General features: G+C 39.7%; 1 protein-coding gene across 1 annotated transcript in view; it reads right to left on the reverse strand.

The window, feature by feature from the left end:
- Positions 1 to 21,836, reverse strand: part of FAM110B (family with sequence similarity 110, member B) — a 124,223-nt gene extending 102,387 nt beyond the window's left edge. Inside the window, exon 1 of the mRNA XM_011971965.1 lies at positions 21,736 to 21,836. The gene's annotated coding sequence lies outside the window, so the exon portion shown is untranslated. The remainder of the gene's footprint in view (positions 1 to 21,735) is intronic.
- Positions 21,837 to 22,086: the final 250 nt, after the last annotated feature.

Consider the following 22,086-nt stretch of genomic DNA (forward strand, 5'->3'; position numbering starts at 1 on the left):
TTAAAATCAAGGAGATAAAATAATTGAAAATATTTTACTGGAGCACCAAAACTCTGGTCTAAAACATTTTTCGTGCCTATCTATATTGACTGCCTTAGGGACCTCATGGCTTTAGATACCATAAATATGCTAATGACTTCCTCATTCACATCTCTAGGTATTGGTGTATTCAATGGCCAACTCCACGTCTCCATTGCATGTCATCAGCATCTCAAACTGAGTTCCTGATCTCTCCTAAACCTGTCCCCACCACACTCTTCTCTGTCAGTTAATGGCAGCATCTTTCTTCCTGCTGTGTTGGCCAGAAACTCAGGAGTCAGCATTTCTGTTCCTCTTTCTATCACACCACACAGTCAAGTTGTCATTAAATCTCATACTTTCTGTTATCAGTCTTTCCAGAACCTGACCATTCCTCACCACCTGACAGTCAACCCCTGGCCCAAGCCACCATCCCTTGCAATCTATGTCTGTAGCTGTCTAACTGGTCTCTTGTAGACTCTCTCAAACACGGCATCTCACTTCTGCAAGGCCAGCAAGACTCTCTACTGCAGTCAGCTGGTAAGAGTTTTATATACTGCAACCTAATCACAGCAGTAAGAGCCCATCACCCTCACCACACTCTATCAGGCTTATAACCAACCATTGCAAGGACCATCTTAGAACTCTGCCTACCACACTTTCTAAAATCGCTACCGTGTCCCACCCCTGCAATATACAATATACATCTATCTCCATCCCTGCTTTGTGTTCCTCTGTAGTACTTTTTACCATCTGAATGACAAATACGTTATATATTTACTTATTCTCTGCTTCCTTTCACTCAAATATAAGCCTCACAAGGATAGAACATTTTTTGTTTCCTGCTATATTCCCAGTCTGCAGAACAGTGCCCGGTTCAATAAATATTTACTGAATATTTATTGATAAATAAGTTATCAATAAATAATTATTGAATTAGTCTACTATTTACTACGTAGGTTTACTTTTAAAACATCAGGATCTCAACATCTCTATACTGCTTTCTATGATCTGTTTCTACTGTCATTGCATTGCATCAGAACTTCGTTGAGTCACAAAGGATGGAATTAAATGTTATCCCTTCCCATGGTAACAAAGCTATATAGTTCTATTTTCATTTCAAGTTCCACTGCAAACATGGAAAATTTCAGTCAACTATGTGGTGAGAACTCCACATTGAATATTTGTAAAGCCAGTATTTTATACTTACATGAAACAGATGTGTTCCCTATCCAGTGCCCAGCCTCACAGATGATTCCTATGTTTTGTTTTTTTATTTCAAAAATTCTTCAGTCAAACAGTGGAAGGAAAAGGAAGTAAAAGCCAAACTCCCTTTGAATACTGACTCTAGGAAAATTAGAGTATGTGATTAGGTTAATGATCAAACAGAGAGAAGTAAGGTATTCAGAAGCAATGAACATCCTATCATCAGAATAATAAATGTTATAGATCCATTATCCACCTCATTTAAATGAATGTTGCTTTTTGAAAGAGGTAGGGGAGAGCACATGGTCAAACGCCATAAATGTGAAATACAACTCCATGTAAAATACACATTTATATCCATTCCAACCCATGTGCCTCAGGTTAACAACTTATGTTAGGTGATTTTTAAAAGCCACAAATTGATATACACTTAATACTAATATGCATCTATCCCCATTCCTGCTTTATCTTCCTCCATAGTACTTTTTACCATTTGAAATGCCAAATGTTATATATTTGCAAGTCCCATACACAAAGTGATGATTTACCTGAACAATGCACCCTGAAAGTCACGAGCATATGGTCTCTCCGGAAAGTAAACATAGGCTACCCAGGTGCTCACAAGTCTTAACAAGCAGCCTGATTTTGTCTTATAGCTTGCTTACACTTCCTCAGTCTTTTTAATTTTCCTGGCACTACCACCATTGATAGTAGCAATTCAAGGAACACAATACATTTCTAAATCTCCCTTACCACTGATAAATGAGCATTCATTTCTGAATTCCTGGCTGGCTTTTGCTTCTGGCTTCTCCCCTCTTACCATTCACACAGTTTCAAGGTTAATCTGCCCAAAACAGTGATTTTGACAAGTCACTCCTCTAGTCTTGAACTCAGGGTAGCTCCCTGTGGCCTAGCTTGTCAAGTTCTTAACCTAGGTTAAGCCCTTAACAAGGGTCAGTTTGGTTTCTACGTTCATTGCAAACCTGCACACCTGACTACAGTCCTTATCTGGGTACCACTGGCCCAGGAGTGATTGGCTGAAAGAATACAGTTCAATGAACGGAAATCATAAGCATCAAACCCTCAGCCCTACTGACTGTAAATTAAGAACATCTCTGTACGCCAAGGACAGAGCACTGCTTTCCTTTCCCATAGAAACACAGTAAGGTTAAACAAGAAGAGAGTTCTTAGATCACGGTCTTCAGCATCTCAAAGTAGAAGCAGTATAAATGCTGGGGTAAATTTGGCAGCATTTCCCAAGCATCTTAACTGACCTTTCCATGGAGGCAGAATTCAAAGAGGGGCTAGGACTTCCCTACCCCCTGGTGTATGCCCTGTGTGTAATCCCTTGGCTAGTAAATACCATGGATTTGACTCCCATGATTGGCAGGTGTGTGCCACAGTGACCTCAAGATAGAGAGATTATCTGGATGGGCGTAGCCTAATTTCATGAGCCCTTTAAAAGAGCTTCCTTTGGCTGGTCACAGAAAAGAATCCAAAGAGATTTGAAGTCTGACAGGAATCTGATGAGGGATCCTGCTGTTGGCTGCAATGTTCCTGAGAAGGCCCACAGCAAACAAATGCAAGTGGCTTCTAGGAGCTTCTAGAAACTTCAGTCCTCGGCCTGCAGCCAGGAAACAGAGACCTCAGCCCTGCTGACAACCTGAATGAGTGCTCAGGAGCAGATTCTTCCCCATGGCCTGACTTGAGAGGGCCATGTAGCCAACTCCTTGCATCGGAGACCCTGTCAGAGAACCCTGCTGAGCCATGGCAGACTTGGAGCCACCGAGCTAAGAAATGGGTGCTGTCTGTGGAAATTTGTTATGCAGCAAGAAAAAACTGGTATGCTTTCCTCTAAGCCTAGCCTCTGTTTGTTCACGCAAAAAATAACATCCTAAAAGTATCTCACAGCACTATCACCTAAACTCACAGGTGTGAACATGGAACCAACGTGTTAAAAAAAGTGTAAGAAGTTGCTGAGGAATATTCTATCCTCCCCACAAGACCATGACACCTGGGAACAAACAGAATATACAAATCCTTAATGACAATGACTATTTTAAAGACCACCATGCATATGTCATTTTTCTCAAAAATGGTAAATTGAAACCAGCCCTTCCATGATATTTTATTAATGTTAACATCAATGACAGGAATATCAACAATATAATTTATTTACATTTCTATGAGGTATACTAGGAAAAGTGTTCATCTTTTATTCATCAAAATACTAATTATCTACTGTACACAGGATCCTTTGTAAATGCTTACTGACTAATTCCAAGGAATGCTAATAAAAATATGCCATCAGTACCATCAGTAGATTATTACAAGAAAAAGTACATATTAGAGGATGTTTTTCGCATGGCTTTACTTAAGAGTGAGCATTAACTTACTAAAATATAAATATTCTGAAATAAAATATACAAATATTCTGCATCTGATTTTGCTTTCATAAGCCATCACACTGTTACTTCAATTTATAGACACTTGTTCTGTGTCTACTCCATGCTAGGCACTAACAAAACAGGTAAGTCAGCCCTTGTTCTGCAGATATTCACAGGCTATTAAGAAAGACAGAGACAGTCTGTTAGGAATTGAAACGAGCAATTTCAATCAGTACAATATTAGTAGTATGTGTAGTCTTTAAGATTCAGTGTAGCCAGGGAGTTATATATGTGTAGTGTGACAGTGGCGAGGGGTCGATTAAAGTGTCTATCCTGGGTCAATCCATCTGCTGTGCATCCATCCATCCATCCATCCATCCATCCATCCATCCATCCATCCAAGACTGTTACAAGCTAATGAGAAACATCTGACCTAATTAGGGCAGTTCTGGCATTTGCTGTGCGCCTAAGGACTGTGAGCAACTATATTTAAAAAAAAAAAAAAAAGACTAGCTTTTCAAGAAATATTTCTATCCATTGTAACCTGCTTAAATATGAAAGATAGTTGACAGAATTTATGTTATGATTAGGCATTCACATCTCTAATACAACAGTTTGAACACCACAAAATTTCATCCATCCATGCAAAGGGAACACTATTTTATGCATTAACTTCTAAAATCCCCCAAATCGAAAGTTATATTAAAACTAAGCTCACTCCCCAGAAACATAATATATGAGAGTTCAGGACTGAAATCAAACACACTCAAACTTTCATTCCTGACCCAGCAATCTAAAATGACAATAAATGTATTCTTGAGATGGCAGAGTAATTAAAAAAGACATTAATCAACACTATAGTTTAAGAAAACACACACACACACAGTATCTATCCTACCAGTCCTGCTGAAAGGAAATGAAAATCTCAATTGGTATTACTCTACAATGATTTTTCTTAAGTGAGAGACTTCCCCACGATAATCCAATTCTTATTTGGCATTTATTTTTAAAAGAGTGAGCTATGACTACTCACACAAGCTGTTTTCAAATTCTACCACTGAAAATCATTCCTAAAAAAAAATTTCTGAAACTCAGTGATCAGATGTTTAACAGCTGCTGTGTGCTCAAGAAAGTCAGGAATGCAAAACAGAGTGCTTGGAAATAACAGGCACATAATGGATGCATTGACTGCATGCAGTGAGAAGGACAACATGTGGCCCAAGCCCTTAAGTAGGTTAGATCTTGGCTGTAGAGATGCAGCTAATAAACATGTGAACATTTTAAAATTAAAAATTCATAATATAAAACAATAACAAAACATCCCCGGGAATTATCTACTTAGAAATGATTAAGATGGTAAATTTTGTATCATGTTTTTCACCACAACTAAAAAGGAAAGGAGGGTAGGGGGAAGGTAGGGGCAGATGATCAAGCTAGGAAGACACCAATGCCTTGGAGGAGGGGAGGCAGAAGAGACAGGAGGGTTGGAGCCTGAGGAAACCCCAATAATGGGAAACTCCCCCACAGAGGCAAGGGTGTCAGGTATCAGCAGGTAAGGAATTCCAAGAAGTATAATGGGGAGACCAATATTAATATTCCTTTATAAAATAAAAAAAAATCAGGACCACCAAAATAGCCCCAGCAAATCTGCACTAAAAGTACCTTCAATGCTATTTTTCATCCTCAAAATATGAACAGATAATTTTCTTGAAAAATGCAGACACTTCTGAAAGAGGCTAAGTTAGAGAAAAACCACTACAAACTGCTGTTTGCCAAACAATTCACTGATGACTTACTTCTGTAATAACGAGCTACGCTTAAGCACCCTAGAGCTTCAAGCTGGGTTTAAGGATGACTAAGAAGTATTTAGAATCAACACTGAATTTCCTCAGTACATACATAACCTTCAGATGTAAATCATTAAGCTTTTATGCTAATAACTGTTCTGGAGAAGTTGAAAGAGGGTTAAGATGAAGACGCTAAAGTTTAAATTAAATCCTACTTTGACATTAAATTTTTTTTTTCAAAATTCTCAAACTGGTCTCCAAGCACACTAACGCCTACATAAGGAAGCTATTTTTTAAAGCCCTAAGATATCAATATTCATTATGCACACTGAATAGCCCAGAAAAAGCTCTCAAGTTTTACAAGAGATCAGTCATTTACCAAAACAAGTATAAACTGTACAGATAGAATTCCTCTATTACTATTCCTATTTAATATGAAATTACCTCTTCGGATATTTACTAAGGACCATACTTGATTTATGTAAGTCACAGAGAGAGAAAGGAAAAAGGAAGATTAACTACAATTTGATGAGGTACAGAGTGCCTCTGGTCAGTTGCTGGAACTATAGCCCAGATGTAGTTCAGGGATGCCATTGAGGTAATGGGTGGAGACTATGATGGTTCCTTCTACTCTGGAACTTCCAGAGGAAACAAAAATGGTAGCTTCCAGGCATAGTTCACATATCTCTATAGTTTATGAATGCATCCACTAGACCCAAACCTTACTACAAACATCCTCCCCCAACACAGACCTCAGAGCAAAGGCTTCAGGTACTTAACATTCGCTTCTTCTCTGCAGACAGGCTGAGACTCCTGGGCCAAGGCATAATAATTATTTAACTATTTGAAATCCTGCAGAATGCTCATGCTACTGCTTCCAAAAAAGCAGAATATCTCATTCTTAGTAAAGAGTCTTCACTGTTTTCATAGGAAAGCAGTGTACTCAGTTTGCATTTTCTACCTAATCAAATTCTCTCCTGGAATATTATTTTCAATATCATTTGGAAGTGTTCCCTATCATCACCAATATTTTCTCTTCATAACTCTTCCATCCAACTTTCTTTGCTTTGAAAATGTGTTAACATTATGGCTGTCAACATCAGCTCTAGAAATCTGCCATTATATAAAATAGGATCCTCAGCCCAATACATAAAACCTTAAGACCCTGTGTCCTACAGTACAAATTCCCTCCAACATTCATAAAACAACCAAACATTGCACATACAACTGCACTATAGTCACTACAGTAAGGTGTGACCCCTCTGCCATCACATAGAATGGCAAGGTCTAGTGTAAGACTGGAGATACAGTAATTAAAAGTGGCCATTTTGGTGGCCTGACTTGGCATCAATGACTCTTCTTACAAAATAAGTGAGAGCAGGGGCAGATGATACAAGTTGAAAATTAAGAAATGCTGCTTTGCCTATGGTAAGAGGGATACATTGACTTTCTTCTTAGATTCCTGCCCTAAGGGAGTTCCAAAGGTTGTCCCAGCAAGGAAGAAAGTATATACCTATGTACATATAACTAAGGCTTTCTGGTTATCTCCGGTTTGCTAATGGGTGGCTATGTTGTACTTAATGAGGATTCTTGGTATACACAGTACTGTAGACTAGAAAGAACACAATACATGGAATCATGAGTCTCCAGTTACATTTCATAGTTAACTCCTGGGCCCCCCACAACCGCTCTGTGCCTTAGTTTTTTCATCTGTGAAATGGGTACTCTTCAGAACGACAAAAACTATGTGCAAAGGATTTCTGAGAATCCAGGAGTCCTAGAAGACTGAATTACTAACACTTTTAAAGTCCACAGTTGTATATTAAAATATACAGTAAAGGTTGGTTTTGACAATTGCATAAAATATAAAAATTCAATTACAGCTAATTAGAGCTAATATGATAATGCTAACTTGGCCACCATGCATAATGATTATCATATTTTATGTTACAGAAATGATTCTTAACAAAAAGATCACAGCAGAAAAAACATTCACCTAATCAGCAAGGTGATGGTATTAGAACGTGGGGCCTTTGGGAGATTATTAGGTCACAAAGGCTGCACCCTCATGAATGGGATCAGTGCTTTTGATCAGGATCTTACAAAAGAGCCTCGGAGAGCTGCCTTGTCCCTTCCGCCTGTGAACCTCCATAGAAAGCACCATCTATGGGGAAGGAGCCCTCACAGAACACTAACTCTGCTGAGGCCTTGATCTTAGACTCCAAAACCATAAGCAATCAATTTCTGTTGTTTATATATTACTTAGCCTAAGGTATTGTGTTACAGCAACCTGAGCAAACTAAGACATTCTCCGAATGCCCGCCTTCTGGTATTAGGATCTTAATATAATTTCTTTGTTTTTCATTAGATGAAAATCCTCCTTGGTCTGTGGTTGATAGTGCAGTGGTTTTCACAGACGGCTGATAACTTCTGAATTTTAACCAATAGATAAAACTTTAATTGCTATAATCAACTACCAAACATGTCTGTCAGATGAAACTTGGGTGGCTAACTGGCCTCAAGGTCACAATATAAAACAAAAATAAATACAATATAAAAGAAGTCCAAGTCATTAAAAGACATCACATATAGTAAAGCTGTTCACAGAAACAGACCTATGCCTCATGAGTACACAGAGTGTGCATGCAGTCAGATCAGAAAACAGTTCATTCATTTCACTGGGTGCCAGGCCCTGGGGATAGAGCAGTCAGGAAACAGACGGATCTTCCCACCCTCAAGATGCTTAAATCCTCATCCTACTATCAATACTCAACTTTCTAACTGAAGAGTGACACAGTAGCAAGAGACAGCGTGGTTATGTGTCACTTGCTGACACCCTGCTACAGCCCTGATGACTGCTGATGCATGCAGCACTGCTGTGAGCAGTTAAGGGAATAGAATTCAAGTGTGCTGTGAACTCCACATCATGCTCTCTGCTAGCCCTCTTCCCTTAATAAAGGTGACAATAACCATCGTGATTGCAGAAGCCTACACCACACCAACTTAAGACTGTTAGCTTACAACTAATTCCACTTCACTAATTTTTAAAATAATGCTTTAACAGACTATTAAGCATTGACTTTTACCTAATTAAAGCTGCTTGGAAAGAGAGCTTTTTATTTTAGCCAGTTAACTCATTATTTCCTAAAACTAAGTAGTATAAATGCTACATAACCCATGTACTATTGAATATCTTTAATTGATAAAACAGTTTGAGGGCTCTGTTTCACATCATCCATAAAGTATTCTGCCCGTCTCATAAAAATTTCCAAGTGTTGCCTGATTTTTAACCACAACCGGTACTTCATTAAAGAGCATCCATGAATCCCTGAAGTCTGATGTGTGAGTGAGTTTTGTTGTTTCAAGCTAAATGACAGCTGAAATATTTCCATTTGGTTTTTATTTTCTGATTCTATTGTGTCAGTGTCTAATTTGCAAAGTTACAAAGCTGATGATTTTGTTAAGTGTAACATCCACAGTCTGGCTACTAAGGTCCATCTAAATTAGAAATGAGCACAGGTACTTACTTTGATTGTTCAGCTGCCACCCTAACAGCTTCTTTACTTATCTGGTAGGCTGCTTTTACATGGATATTTTAATATACAGACATGTTCTATATAATATTTTTTATTTTTTCATTCATACATTTTTAACTGAAAGGTAGCTTTGATGCACTGAGGTAAGCCTATACAGCATGAACTATGACCAGAGGTATATTCGTTTTCTGTTATGTTCCTGAAAGTTATCTAAATAAGGCTGGCAGGCAGCTTTTAAAGGGCTGCACAGACAGTTGCATAGGCTGCACACTGCACAATGTCAGGGGCATCATGACCATGGTAGTCTATGTAAGTTGCACCCCTATGATTGCACATTATTCACTTGTATCAGTATATGCAGTGCCTCTGAGAACACATGTATCTAGGTATGAACTCATGCTGCTCTAGAAAGTAATTCACAAGTAGCACAGATGAGGTGCTTTATTCAAGCCCGCCAAAACATATCTAAGCCCAGAAAAATAGTATTCATATTCATTGGTTCAAATATCTCCCATAAAAGAGGAAATGTGTATTCATACAGTCAAGCCAAATGTAAAGAAAGAAGGGAGATTTGCATTACATTTTTTGAAGACAGTATAGTATAGCCGTCAAGAGAAGGGAATTCTAGAATCAGTCTGATTGGATGCAAGTACCTGCTTCACTACTTATTAGCTTGTATGACCCTGATCAAATTATTTCATCTCTCTATGCCTCAGTCTCCTCATCTATAAAATGGCATAATAACAGAATCTACCTCAGAGCTGTTATGAGGATTAAATGAGGTAATACATGTAAAATAGCTAAAACAGTGCCTGGCAATAGCAAACTCTGTAAGTGTTTAGATTTCGTTTTGGTTATATATTGCTTTAGATTTCGTAAAAAAAATCAAAGCTGAAAGAGGTCAGGGGTTTAAAAATTAGTGATATATTCCAGATTGAAAATGAAGGCTCTTGATTGACAGGGAAGTTTTCAGGAGACCAATCTGTTTTACAACTCAAGTTTCTGACAAAGTTAAAATCCCTGACTTGAAGTAATCATTAGGTCTGAAAAGCAAACTCGCATGCATTGAGTGCTTCCACTAGGCCGTCCTCACAGGGCACCGGGCTGGTGCATCGCAGCCTTCGGTGCCTCAGCTGACATTTACTGGCCACCTCTCCTCACGGGTAGGGACACACCTAGGGGACAAATGACTCCAGTTTACCTAATCAGCTGCCAATAAAACTTCAAATCCTACAAGGGAATAACTGCCCAAAGGCTTGTACGGCCTGCCCTGGTGAGGTGTTTGCTGCTTTCATTCATGTTCTTTAAATATCAGCTAATCCCTGGTGCATTGCACTCCCACCTTGGAAAATTATCTCATTCACTGCAGTGCAAACAGGCCCTGTTCCTGGTGCTGTCAGAGAGAGAAGGAAGTGTTACAAAGATGAAAGCACCATGCAAAGTTTCCCAGGCTAGAGGCAGCCAGGACTATTCCCACAGTGTGAAGTGGGACCGCTAGAAACCAGAAAAATGCCTGGCATGTTAACTTGCAGATGCTTTTTATCTATTTCAATTCTTATGCAAGCATCCCAGGAGATTTGATAACCAGTTCTGATGTGGATTACAGTTTTAGATAGTAGAAAACACAACATACACAAGAAACATATTTTTGAAGAGAATTAAATATATGCAACATTCAAGCTTCACTCACACCTACATCTAGCAATTCTAGAAAAGTGTAGTCCTACTCATAAAATGCTGGCACATGATGGTGCACACATTATCTAACTGTACCAAAATGTCCCACAGTACCTCCTGCAACCAATCACTTAACTAGTTCTCTTGGAAGAAATAAGATGGGGAGACCCCAATGGGAAAAACTGAAGTTTGTATCACAAAAAAATCCAGGTAAATTAGAGGTCTGACTAAACTAGGAATAGATACATTGTATAAAAGAATCTCTGCAAAAGCAGCCAAAAGACAAATGGGTCCCCTAATTTCATCTCTGCATGATGCTGACATTGTACTTACAATTCTCATCACCGCTGGGTTGCGCCAGAAAATCAGGAAGAGGAGCCCAAACCCTGTAACTCAACAGCTTAATAAAAATGCGTATGTTCCATTTTTAAATTAATCAACATCTGTGATTTTAGAATTTCTTCATCACAAACGCAATTAGTACCATACACTGGATCACATGTGTGGAATCTAAAAAGATGAAATAGGAGATTTCGGTCCAATAACAGTACTTGTTCTAAATTTTTGCCTGATTATAATAGTCACATTAAAAATTCTATGCCTTATGAAAACAGAGAAATCAAAATCTATTTTATTCAGCCTTTACATGGTAAACAGGAGGAAACAGGTTTGGAGAGTTTACGCACTTTACCCAAGGCTATATCCCACTAAGAACTGAAGCTAGACCCCTGCTTATTTTATCTGAGAAAAATCAGAGTGCAAGGAAATAATTTCAATTCCTAGCACTGCTTCCTGACTGACAGCAGAAGTCAGCTGTCTGTCAACCATCTGGTAGTTAAGTGATTGAGTCCTACAGCTGAAATTCAGAGAACAGAAATACATGCACTAGTCTTAAGTAAGTCCTTACTTAGCAGATGGTTAACACCAGTAAGTGTTGATGACCCCCATTCTTCCTCCACTAATCAGTGCAACGCAAGGCATCAATGTCACAAGTTGGTGACAGCTGATTACCACTGTAGTGAGTGAATTTTACCATGCAGGGTAGTGCACTTACCTTCTCTACCTGGCAACAAGAGCCCCCATGTGTTATGATTTCCATTGACTGTGGCTCACTCCACACAGGCAGTAGATACAGAATAACCACAAATCAAATTGTTGGGGATGGGGGAGACAGAATTAGCAAAGAACATTTGCTGACATATTGGCTAAAATATCACCATCAATTAATTAATGAGGACCACTGATGGTACATAGTCATGATTGGAGGTTTCAGATGTGGACAGAAAGGTAACATAGGAGAAGAGTGGGAACTATCATCACATTTTAGATTGAAACAGTGGCCCTATTTCTTGCTGGAATGAACACTCTGATGAATGTTCACTCCCTTCACCTGGCTATGTTAGTGAGGTGGGCATGGGCAATTAAGATTTTCCCATTTTCCACTGAGCACGGTGGCTCACGCCTGTAATCCCAGCATTTTGTGAGCCTGAGGTTGGGGGATCATCTGAGGTCAGGAGTTCGAGACCAGCCTGGCCAACATGGTGAAACCCCATCTCTACTGAAAATACACAAATTAGCCAAGTATGCTGGCGTGTGCCTGTAATCCCAGCTACTCGGGAGGCTGAGGCAGGAGAATCGCTTGAACCTGGAGGCGGAGGTTGCAGTGAGCCAAGATCGTGCCACTGCACTCCAGTCTGGGCAACAAGAATGAAACTCTGTCTCAAAAAAAAAAAAAAAAGGGTTTTCCCATTTCTAACCTCTGCTTTTAAAAAAGTGTACATTTGTCACATTTGTCACTACCATTTATTTTAGCTATAAACTATGATACACCAACTTAAGGATAGTAGAGAAGGAAGAAATATCCTAAGTGGACATTTTCAGTCTCAATAAAAATTTAATTTTTTTTTAAAAGCTGATCCTGCATTGCTGTAATTCACTTTCCACTTACCTTAATGTAAGTCTCCAGATTTCAAATCAAAATACAATTTTAAGGTTCCTAATATAATTATCAGCAAAAAAGGTGAGGCAGTGTTTTTAAAATTATATGGAAACAGGCACTATTTCCTAAGATGTGAATGCATCCGTTCTGGGTGTAAGCATTCTGTTCTGGGTGGGCTAATGGCCACTGCTGCCTGGGTTAGTGTTTTCTCTTCCTCCAGCTCTAATCTAGGCAGAGCGGCCCTGGAGTGCCTGGTCTCTATGTGGGTCTGTGATGCTGACAAGATGACTGTGCAGGAGCCACAAGTCAACGGCTGGGAGAGCAGCCGCTGTGCGCATATGGCACACGCTCACTGGGCTACAGACACCAGTTTCTCTTCGTGAGCATATTTCAGGTATTGGTAATGTTAGAGGAAAGCGAACTGCTTCTGCATTCAATAAATAAACTATCACAGAATGCCGATGAATCCACTTTGGGGACAGAATTATTTGTGCCCAAATAACAAGTAGGGAAAGTTAAACATTTTGCAGGGGGAAAAAAAAGGGTTCACTCAAAAAGAGCTGAGGTGGGTACAGTATGTCGAAGAAGCACTGACCAATTCCAGTGCTTCAGGAGGCAGAGATGGGAGGATCGCTTGAGGTCAGGATTTCGAGGCCAGCTTGGGCAACACAGTGAGAGGCTGCCTCTACAAACAAAAAATTTAATTTTTTAAAAAAAATTTAAAAATGTAAAAGATGTAAACATTTAATTGAAAAAAAATTTAAATATTCAAAATTTAAAAATTAGAGACCACACCGTCTCCACAGGCATGGTGGCATATGCCTGTAGTCCCAGCTACTTGGGAAGCTGAGGTGGGATTGTTTGCAACCAGGAGTTCAAGGTTACTTCTGTGAGCTCTGATCACATCACTGCACTCCAGCCTGAGCAAGAGACTGAGACCCTGTCTCTAATATGTGTGTATATGTGTGTCTGTGTGCATGTTTAAATATATATAAGAACTGACCTTCACAGGGGGAGGCTAACCTCACTCTATGTGACTCAAACCACCACTATCAGGGGGCAGATCTGAAATTTGGTTCTGAAATTCCTGCTGTACTTCCTACTGTCCCATAGACAGGAGCGGCTCCTAACACAGCCTACTCAACAGATATAACTTCTTAAATGACTATTTTTTAAATTGTGAGAAGAGTACTAGTGAGTGAAATTTCAAGACCATATAAATTCAATGGGATCCCACATGTATAAGACTTTTTCTACATGGATGGTGAGAAGTTCAAAAGCAAAGAGTAAGAAAATGGAGCTGGAGACAAAGGCCTTCTTGGCCCCTGGAACAGGCCTGTGGTACTCCAGGGTGGACTTGCCTGCCTCGGCCAACCAGCAAGGAGCCAAACAGGGACTTTGCAGGAAACAAGGACTTTGCAGGAAACCAAACAAGGACTTTAATTTGACCTCTTCCAGTCAAATTAAGGCTGATGTAAGAGAGCTCCCTACATTTTTAGCATAACCCAAACATAGGAGGTTCTGAGAATGACAATGACTCTGGGCTCAGTAGGGCCAGCAAGGAGGGCCCTGTGAGTGCCAGCCCAGGCTGGGCCCCCGGCAACCTGGCCCCAGGGAAATGCCCTCATAGCCTCTACCTCAAGCTGATATGCTCTCCTCAGCTCCTTCAGGGAATTCTGTCGAAAACACAAATCTTGCTGGCTCCGTCAAATGCTAAATTTAAAGAAATATGGGATCAGATAACAACTCTGGTGAGTTAACTATGTGCTTCTCAATCAAGAGCCACGTCTTTCCGGTACCGCACAGCGGGTGCCCAGAATACATTTCTTAAGGGAACCAATGAATGAGCAAACACAAACACACAGCTGTTTAGGAAATTCCTGAATGCCAAGCTCTTCTCTGGGTCCCGGATAAAGTGGATCTGAAGGGTGGGTAGAGAGAGCTGATCAATTTTAACATAATTTGAGGTACTTGTTACTTTTCAGAGATTTTTTTTTTTTTTTTTTTTTTTATGAGACAGAGTCTCGCTCACTCTGTCACCCAGGCTGGAGTGCAGTGACGCGATTTTGGCTCACAGCAACCTCTGCCTCCCAGGTTCAAATGATTCTCCTGCGTCAGCCTCCAAAGCAGCTGGGATTACAGGCCTATGCCCCTACACCCAGCTAACTTTTACATTTTTAGTAGAGATGGGGTTTCACCATGTTGCCCAGGCTGGTCTCGAGTTCCTGACCTCGAGTGTTCCACTTGCCTTGGCCTCCCAACGTGCTGGGATTAAAGGTAATTTTCACAGATATTTTAATTACATGAAGAATAGCTATACTAAGAGTATCTTTGTTGCATTCTTACAACTATTTATATGAAGGCAATTGTGAAATGATCTCTGTTTTCTCCTCTGAAAATCAAGGAGTTAAAATTAAATATGCAACATCTCTGTCTTCAACACTCCAGGATTCCATATGCAAAATACAACACAGCTCTGAGCCAAGAGAACAGTCATCATTAATGGTCCCAGGGCTGATGATGAGGAGTGATGGCAGCTCTGTAACCTAATCTAGAGTAAGCAATACCTGATACTTAATTTTTAAGTGAAAAGAGGCTACCATGCATTTATATGTTATCAGCAATCACTCAGGGAGAGGACCACAAGCTTTCTCAATAGGTGCAAGCATCCTAAAAAGAGACTCCCTACTCCTTCCCTTGGTATGTAACTGATGTGAGGGTCTACAGGAATACAAGTATCCCAGTCGTACCTTTTGAAGATTAAAGAAACAAAAATTGGGTGAGCTACTAAAGCAGGACAATCTAGAATTCATTTGGTACAATACATCTTGCATTTCAAACCCAGACAGTCCCTGCTTGTGTCACACATTGGTGATGCCTATCTGTTCAGCTGACAGACTCCAAACAAAGAAAAGTAGCCTCAGAGATGAAGCGTTAACTGCAGTGGGGGAAGGAGAAAGCGAAAATCAAGATAGTCAGGTATGAGGGCCCCAGACAACAAAGAGAAAGAGAGAAAAGTAACGGCTGTTTTCCAATTCTAATTAAGTTAGGAAACAAGTCAGAAAACATTGCCAAAGACAGTACTCACTGAAAAGGGATGCCACTAAGAAAACTAAACAGATTGTGAACAATACTTTTTGTGAAAAAAGAATTTCATCATCATGACTGATGTATGCAACCTAAATTAGAAAACTTTTTTTTTTTTTTTTAAAGAGACAGAGTCTTACTTTGTTGCTCAGGCTAGAATGCAGTGGCACTATCATTTCACCGTAGCCTCCAATTCCTGGGCTCAAGCAATCCTCCTGCCTAAGCTTACTGGATAGCTAGGGTTATAGGCGTGCACCACACACTAGGATAATTTTTATTATTATTTTTTTTTGTGGAGACTGAGTTTCACTATGTTGCCAGGCTGTCTCAAACTCCTGGCCTCAAGCAATCCTCCCAGTTTGGCCTCCTAAAGTGTTGGGATTATAGGCATGAGTCACCATTCTAAGCTTCAAATTGGAGAACATTTTAACTAAAAAAAACAAAAAACAAACAAAAAAGAACTTCCTTTTAGAGAGAAGTCAAGTAAAAATTATATATTAATATGTAAAAACCTCAAGTCACTAAAAGTACTGTTTTTAAAAAGATAATCCTAGGTAACAATAAGAATGCATTTACTATAGATAGTAGGTTGCAGGTTGATCAGCTTATAGACTATGTAAAAAAAAAAATTAACATACTTGTACCTTAACGGCATTAACACATGAAAGGTCTATCAATACTTTGCTGTTTTCAAACAATCTGAAAAACTAGAACACATCATCCGATGTTTTTTCCCTATACTCAAACAGCGAAACAAGCTAAAACATAATAAGTATGATTGGATAACAATAAGGGAAACTCATTCCAGGAAAATCTAAGTTTGTATTACCAAATTTCAGAGAACTAGTATACTCTTGTACTTGGAAAAGAAAAACTCAAATTCTTAGGGTTTGAAGACACTGAAGAACTGTATACTACTACATATTAAAATACACTCACGCTTAAGGGGGTTGCTCTTCAATGGTACTCAAGTCAGATCAATACCTAAAGCAAGTAAGGAAGCAAACTCAATTAACAGCTGAAGTCCAAAATCAAATCACACCTCTGGGAGGTGTATATGTGTGCACACATGTTTGCATGTGCACACATGTGCAAGAAGAGTGGGGGTTCTCACTAATCTATCCCATTCAGATCAGCACCTTAACTACTCCTTGGTTTTTGGAAATTGTTTCTTGGCATGATTACAAATTTTGAGAGGTGGCTGTATTATTCCTACCACCTTAATTTCATGACCAATCCTAACCTGTGGGCAGCCATGAAATAAGGCAAATTTACTTTAAAAAGTCAGTGATTTTTAAGACTGCTGATGTCTACTGTTGGAGAGAAGAACACTTAGCAAGTTCAGTTTTAGATTTCTACCATGAGGAATGAATATTATCAAGTAAGATAATAAGTCTTGATTTCATACAGAATATAAAACTTCTGGCTAAGCCTGGTTCTCTCCTGTGAAATGCAAACAGACTTGTTGAAATTCAGGCGTAATACTGTTCTCTGACAGAATATACTGATGTTAATACAGACAGAATGTTTTCATCCCAAATTAGCTGAGAAAAGATGTAGCAAAGGACACTGATAAAACCACTCTAAGAGGTTGACTTAAGTCAGCATGAGAGACGTGCCACCATGATTCTGAAAAAGAGACTGCCTACTCCTTCCCTTGGTGTGTGACCGATGTAAGGGTCTACAGGAATACAAGTCACAACTGCAGAAACAGCAAGTATAGTGGCATTATTGCTTCGCATCAGGACCTCCTCCACAGAGGCACAGGCTACTGCATAGGGAATGCTGAAAGAACAAGAACGCATGGGGCCTTGCACAAGGTCAGTCTCATAAGGAGGAGGAGTAGGGGGTAGTAAGAAAAAGAGGAGGAAGGGGCAAGCAGGGAAGAAGGGCAGAAGGAAAGAAGAGACAGATGACTCCAGCCCATCGGCATCCTAAACTTAGCATAGAGCAAAGAACTAGTATCACTATCACTGCATTCAAATGCACGTTACTCCCACTACAATGTCTTTCATTATAGTTTAAACTGTACTGCTAAAGGTAAATTAGAAATGTCACCATATTCTCAGCATTCTAACAAACGGGTTTTCACACCTTCAATTCCTTTGCTGCTTTTTCAATTCAGTTCCCATCTATACTGAGCATGCTCAATGCCAGGTCTGGGTGCTAAGATAACAGGACAGGTCTCTATGGACAGGAGGGCTCAGATACATTCACTTTCTAAGGTGACTTGCAGTGAATTATGTAATTATATACTCTTTTCTTTAAAAGACATTTTTAAGCCAAGTAGTGTCATTAGTTTCAAGTGTACAAAAAGCAAATGTGTGAAACAAATGGTAAGAAAATTCTCTAACACACCAAGAATTCAAATGTGTCTTTGGTTTAAAGTAGAGGAAAATGAATGCCAAAGTTTGTTAAATACATCTCATTTAATTTAGGTATGGTATGATAGGGTCAAACGTTATTAGATTTCAATTTGCTTGCTTTAATCATTTCATAACAACCATATAACATAAGTGAGCATTCTCCAGTATACTTCCCATTTAAGGATGATAAAAAAATATTGTGTAATGAGAGAACAAAATAATTACTACTATCTTTATTCTTAAGTTGATTTTTAAATTTCATAAAAATCCAAGAATATACTGCCTTTTAAAAAGTAGTCCCTAATAAGAATAAAAGGATCTTTGGACACATAACTCTTGACTATTCACTCTAGTAGTCAATCATAACCAAAGCCTTTATGAATGAGCCTTTGTGACCAAAGTTTAGACGGTGACTTAAACTAATGATGAGATGACTGAACTTGCGGCCATTCTTCCCTATTACTGTTAGATATTCCCCCACACTCTGGGTCACAATGTCTGTCCCATTCTGAACACATTTGCTGATAGCGCTATTTTTACTTTACCATTATCATGGAGGGCTCTCAGTTACACAGTATGCACTATCCGCCCAGCACAATGTATTTATATACACTACCTCATTTAATGCTTACAGCAACCCTCAGAAGTAGGTATTATCTCCATTCTGCAGAAGATCACAGTACATAAGCTACTAACATACCTCAAACACTTCTCATGTGCCAGCTCATGTTGCAACTCACATTCCTAACCTCACATTCCTATGATCTGGGCACTATTGTTATTCTGCTTTGATGGATGAAGAGGCTGGTACATCGAGTAAACAGCTTTTCCAGGGCTGTACATATTGCACATGGCAGAGTCCAGGTCCTGACCCAGGTCGTTCTAACATTAAAGCCCACACTCTTACCCTCAGCACTGAGGAGTGTGGCTTTCCAGAACTGCACTCTGTCACTAGACATGAGAAGAATTGAAACAATGGACAGGAAGGGGGCCAGGACTGGTTTGGGCAGAGCCAGACCTTCCGACCCGTAAGTCAGCTGATAAATCCAGCTGGGACGCTCCCCCTGCCCAAGTTTTCCTGAAGGAACTCACCACAAGAAAACAGAAGTCTTGCTTCAAAGCTGGCAACTCAATGATACCCAGTGCACAAGACCCAAATGACAGGGTTTCTGAGTGTCCAGGGCACTAGGCATTCCAGGATAACAAGTCTTGGTCTAGACGGATGCTCCATGTCCATTCAATGGTCATCTGTCCCTTCGTTACCACAGCCCACTGTGTCCCTTGGCCATAGTAGGATCTGGACTACGGATTTTGCTACTCGGGCTCTTGGTTACCCAGGTCTGTTTCAGGAGGGACTGCTGGAATTTATGGCAACATTGTTTTGGGATATAGTGGCGGGCATCCAGTGATGGGAGGGCTCAATTCCAAGGGCGCATGGGGAGGTTAACAAAGGCTACCAGGGAAAAGTAGTAGGAGGGCCGAGTCAGGCACCAGAGGCAATGCTCTGGCATCCCAGGAGGGAGGCAGGAAGCCAGAGTAAGAGGTAGTCAGCAGGAGGAAGACGTGTGGCAATCAACTGACTTGCAGCTGACAGCTTAAGAGTGGATAGAGACACTGTGAAAAATAAAACTAATTTTTTTTACTTTTTAATAATAGCCATTCTGACTGCTGCGAGATGGTACCTTGTTGTGGTTTTAATTTGTATTTCTCTGATGATTAGTGACATCGAGTATTTTTTCATGTTTGTTGGCTGCTTGTATGTCTCCTTTTGAGAAGTGTGTCTGCATGTCTTTTGCCCAATTTTTAACGGGACTATTTGGTTTTGCTTGTTGAAATCATTTACGCTCCCCTTCTGCAAAGGAAAGGGAAGGATTATATACTATTGGTGGGAATGTAAATTAGTTTAGACACTGTGGAAAGCAGTTTGGAGACTTCTCAAAGAACCAGAACTACCATTTGACCCAGCAATCCCATTATTGGGTGTATAACTGAAGGAAAATAAATCGTTCTACCAAAAAGACACACGCATTCATATGTTCACTGCAGCACTATTCACAATAGCAAAGACATACACTCAACCTAGGTGTACATCAATGGTGGACTAGATTTAAAAAATGTGGTACATACACAGCATGGAATACTACAGAGCCATTAGAAAAATGAAAGCACGTACTTTGCAGCAGCATAGACACAGCTGGAGTCCATTATCCTAAGCGAATTAATGCAGGAACAGAAAACCAAATACAGCATGTTCTCACATATAAGTAGGAGCTAAACACTGAGTACACATGGACATAAAAATGGGAGCAAAAAGGCACTGGAGACTACTGGGGGTGGGGGTAACAGTGGGAAAAGGCTGAAAAACCTATTGATGGGGTACTATGGCTGCTACCTGGCTGATGGGATCATTTATATCCCAAACCTCAGCATCACACAATATACTCATGTAACAAACCTGTATGTGCACCTCCTGAATTTAAAATAACAGTAGAAATTATTTTTTTTTAATGAAATCGATGTCTCAAGAGCCACACTGGAGTGGATTTACCACAGTTCTCAGCTTAGGGAGAAGTTTACCACTCCTGCCCTCCACCCAAGATAAGGGTGTTCACCTTGCCACATGAGTCCAGGTTCTCTATGGAACACTGGAACAACTAATGCATTCCTAACACAATGGGAGGTAAGTGATCTGGATTAGAAAGTAACTACAAAACACCAGCAAATAAACCAAGTGCATAATAGGTGTGCCAGTGGCCCCCAACTCATAGACATCATTATTTAGATTAACAAAGGCCAAGAACAAAAATAAGTCACAGTATTTACCAGAAATTATGAAGTCATCTTTACCCCAATACTTTCACTCATAGGGTTAAGGGATTTAATACAGACTGAATACCTGAACATTAGTATGCGCATGGAGAAAAAAATAATTAAAGAATGTGCACCTAAATCTAACCAGTATTTTATCTGGAGAGTAGCTTTTGAGTAGCAAGTTGCATTCTATGCTACTTATCTGTAACATTTATTTGTTTGCAATATTTACATTATGTTAGTAATTAAAAATATATATACTAGGTCCCATGTCCAGTGAGAATATTCACATATTCAGTAGCTGGGGAACAGTACACTGTTTCTGTTTTACTTACCCCATGAGAGATTATAATTCTAACAGTGCCAATTGGGGAAGTTAAATATCCACTGAGTGCTCAGAATTCTCAGGAAAAAAAAAAAGGCCACTGCAAGTAAACACCCAGGCAAGGTCAGAGAGGGCTGGGAGAAGCGCATGCATTTCAGGGCCAGTGAGCTAGTGAAGGTGGGACAGGTGCTGGGATCAGCCTCTCAGCCAAACCAATGGCAAAGCATCTGCCCCCCACCAGCCGGCACAGAGGCTGGGGAGCCAGTTCTACAAGGATGGTTTTTGCCAATCTCCCCATTCCTGCCAGGGCATGGGAAGTTGGAATACAGTGTGTGTGCTTAGAACAGTGACCAGCACAGGGCAGATTCCACAAGTTTGCTAAATTAATATATGTAAAGGAAGGGGGAGGAAGGGAAGGAAGAAAGAAGGAAGGAGGGAAGGGAAAGTAAGAATGAAAAAGGTGGAAGGGAAAGTAAGAATGAAAAAGGTGGGAAAAATTGGAGAATACCTAAATTCTGCTCAACATACAAAGGATCATATTTACTTTATAACCAGGTTTATACATGATTTTAATAATAACTTTTTAACATAATTACCTTTTATTTCCTTTTCAGGACTTGAAGAGCCTTGGTAGTTTCTAATTCAAGACGTAGAAAGAACAAGAATGCTGCTCTGGATGTCTAATTTGGAGATTTCTAAAAGGAAAAAGACACAGATTAAAAATCACGCTGGTGAATAAAAGTGATTAAAAGGTATCATTCAAAATTAAATTGCTTTTCCTCAAAGCCCATTTCTAATTCAGCTGCTCTAAGAAACTGTAAAACTGACTCCAAAAGGAAACAAAAATCAAAGTATAGGGCCAACTTCATGTATTCAATGGAAAATAAACTAAACAAGAGCCTGTGTATGGCTATGAGCCTGGGGAACCCCGGCTTTGCACTGTTTCA

Source organism: Mandrillus leucophaeus, unplaced genomic scaffold, assembly GCF_000951045.1.
Source record: "Mandrillus leucophaeus isolate KB7577 unplaced genomic scaffold, Mleu.le_1.0 Scaffold1253, whole genome shotgun sequence".
Classification (NCBI taxonomy): Eukaryota; Metazoa; Chordata; class Mammalia; order Primates; family Cercopithecidae; genus Mandrillus; species Mandrillus leucophaeus.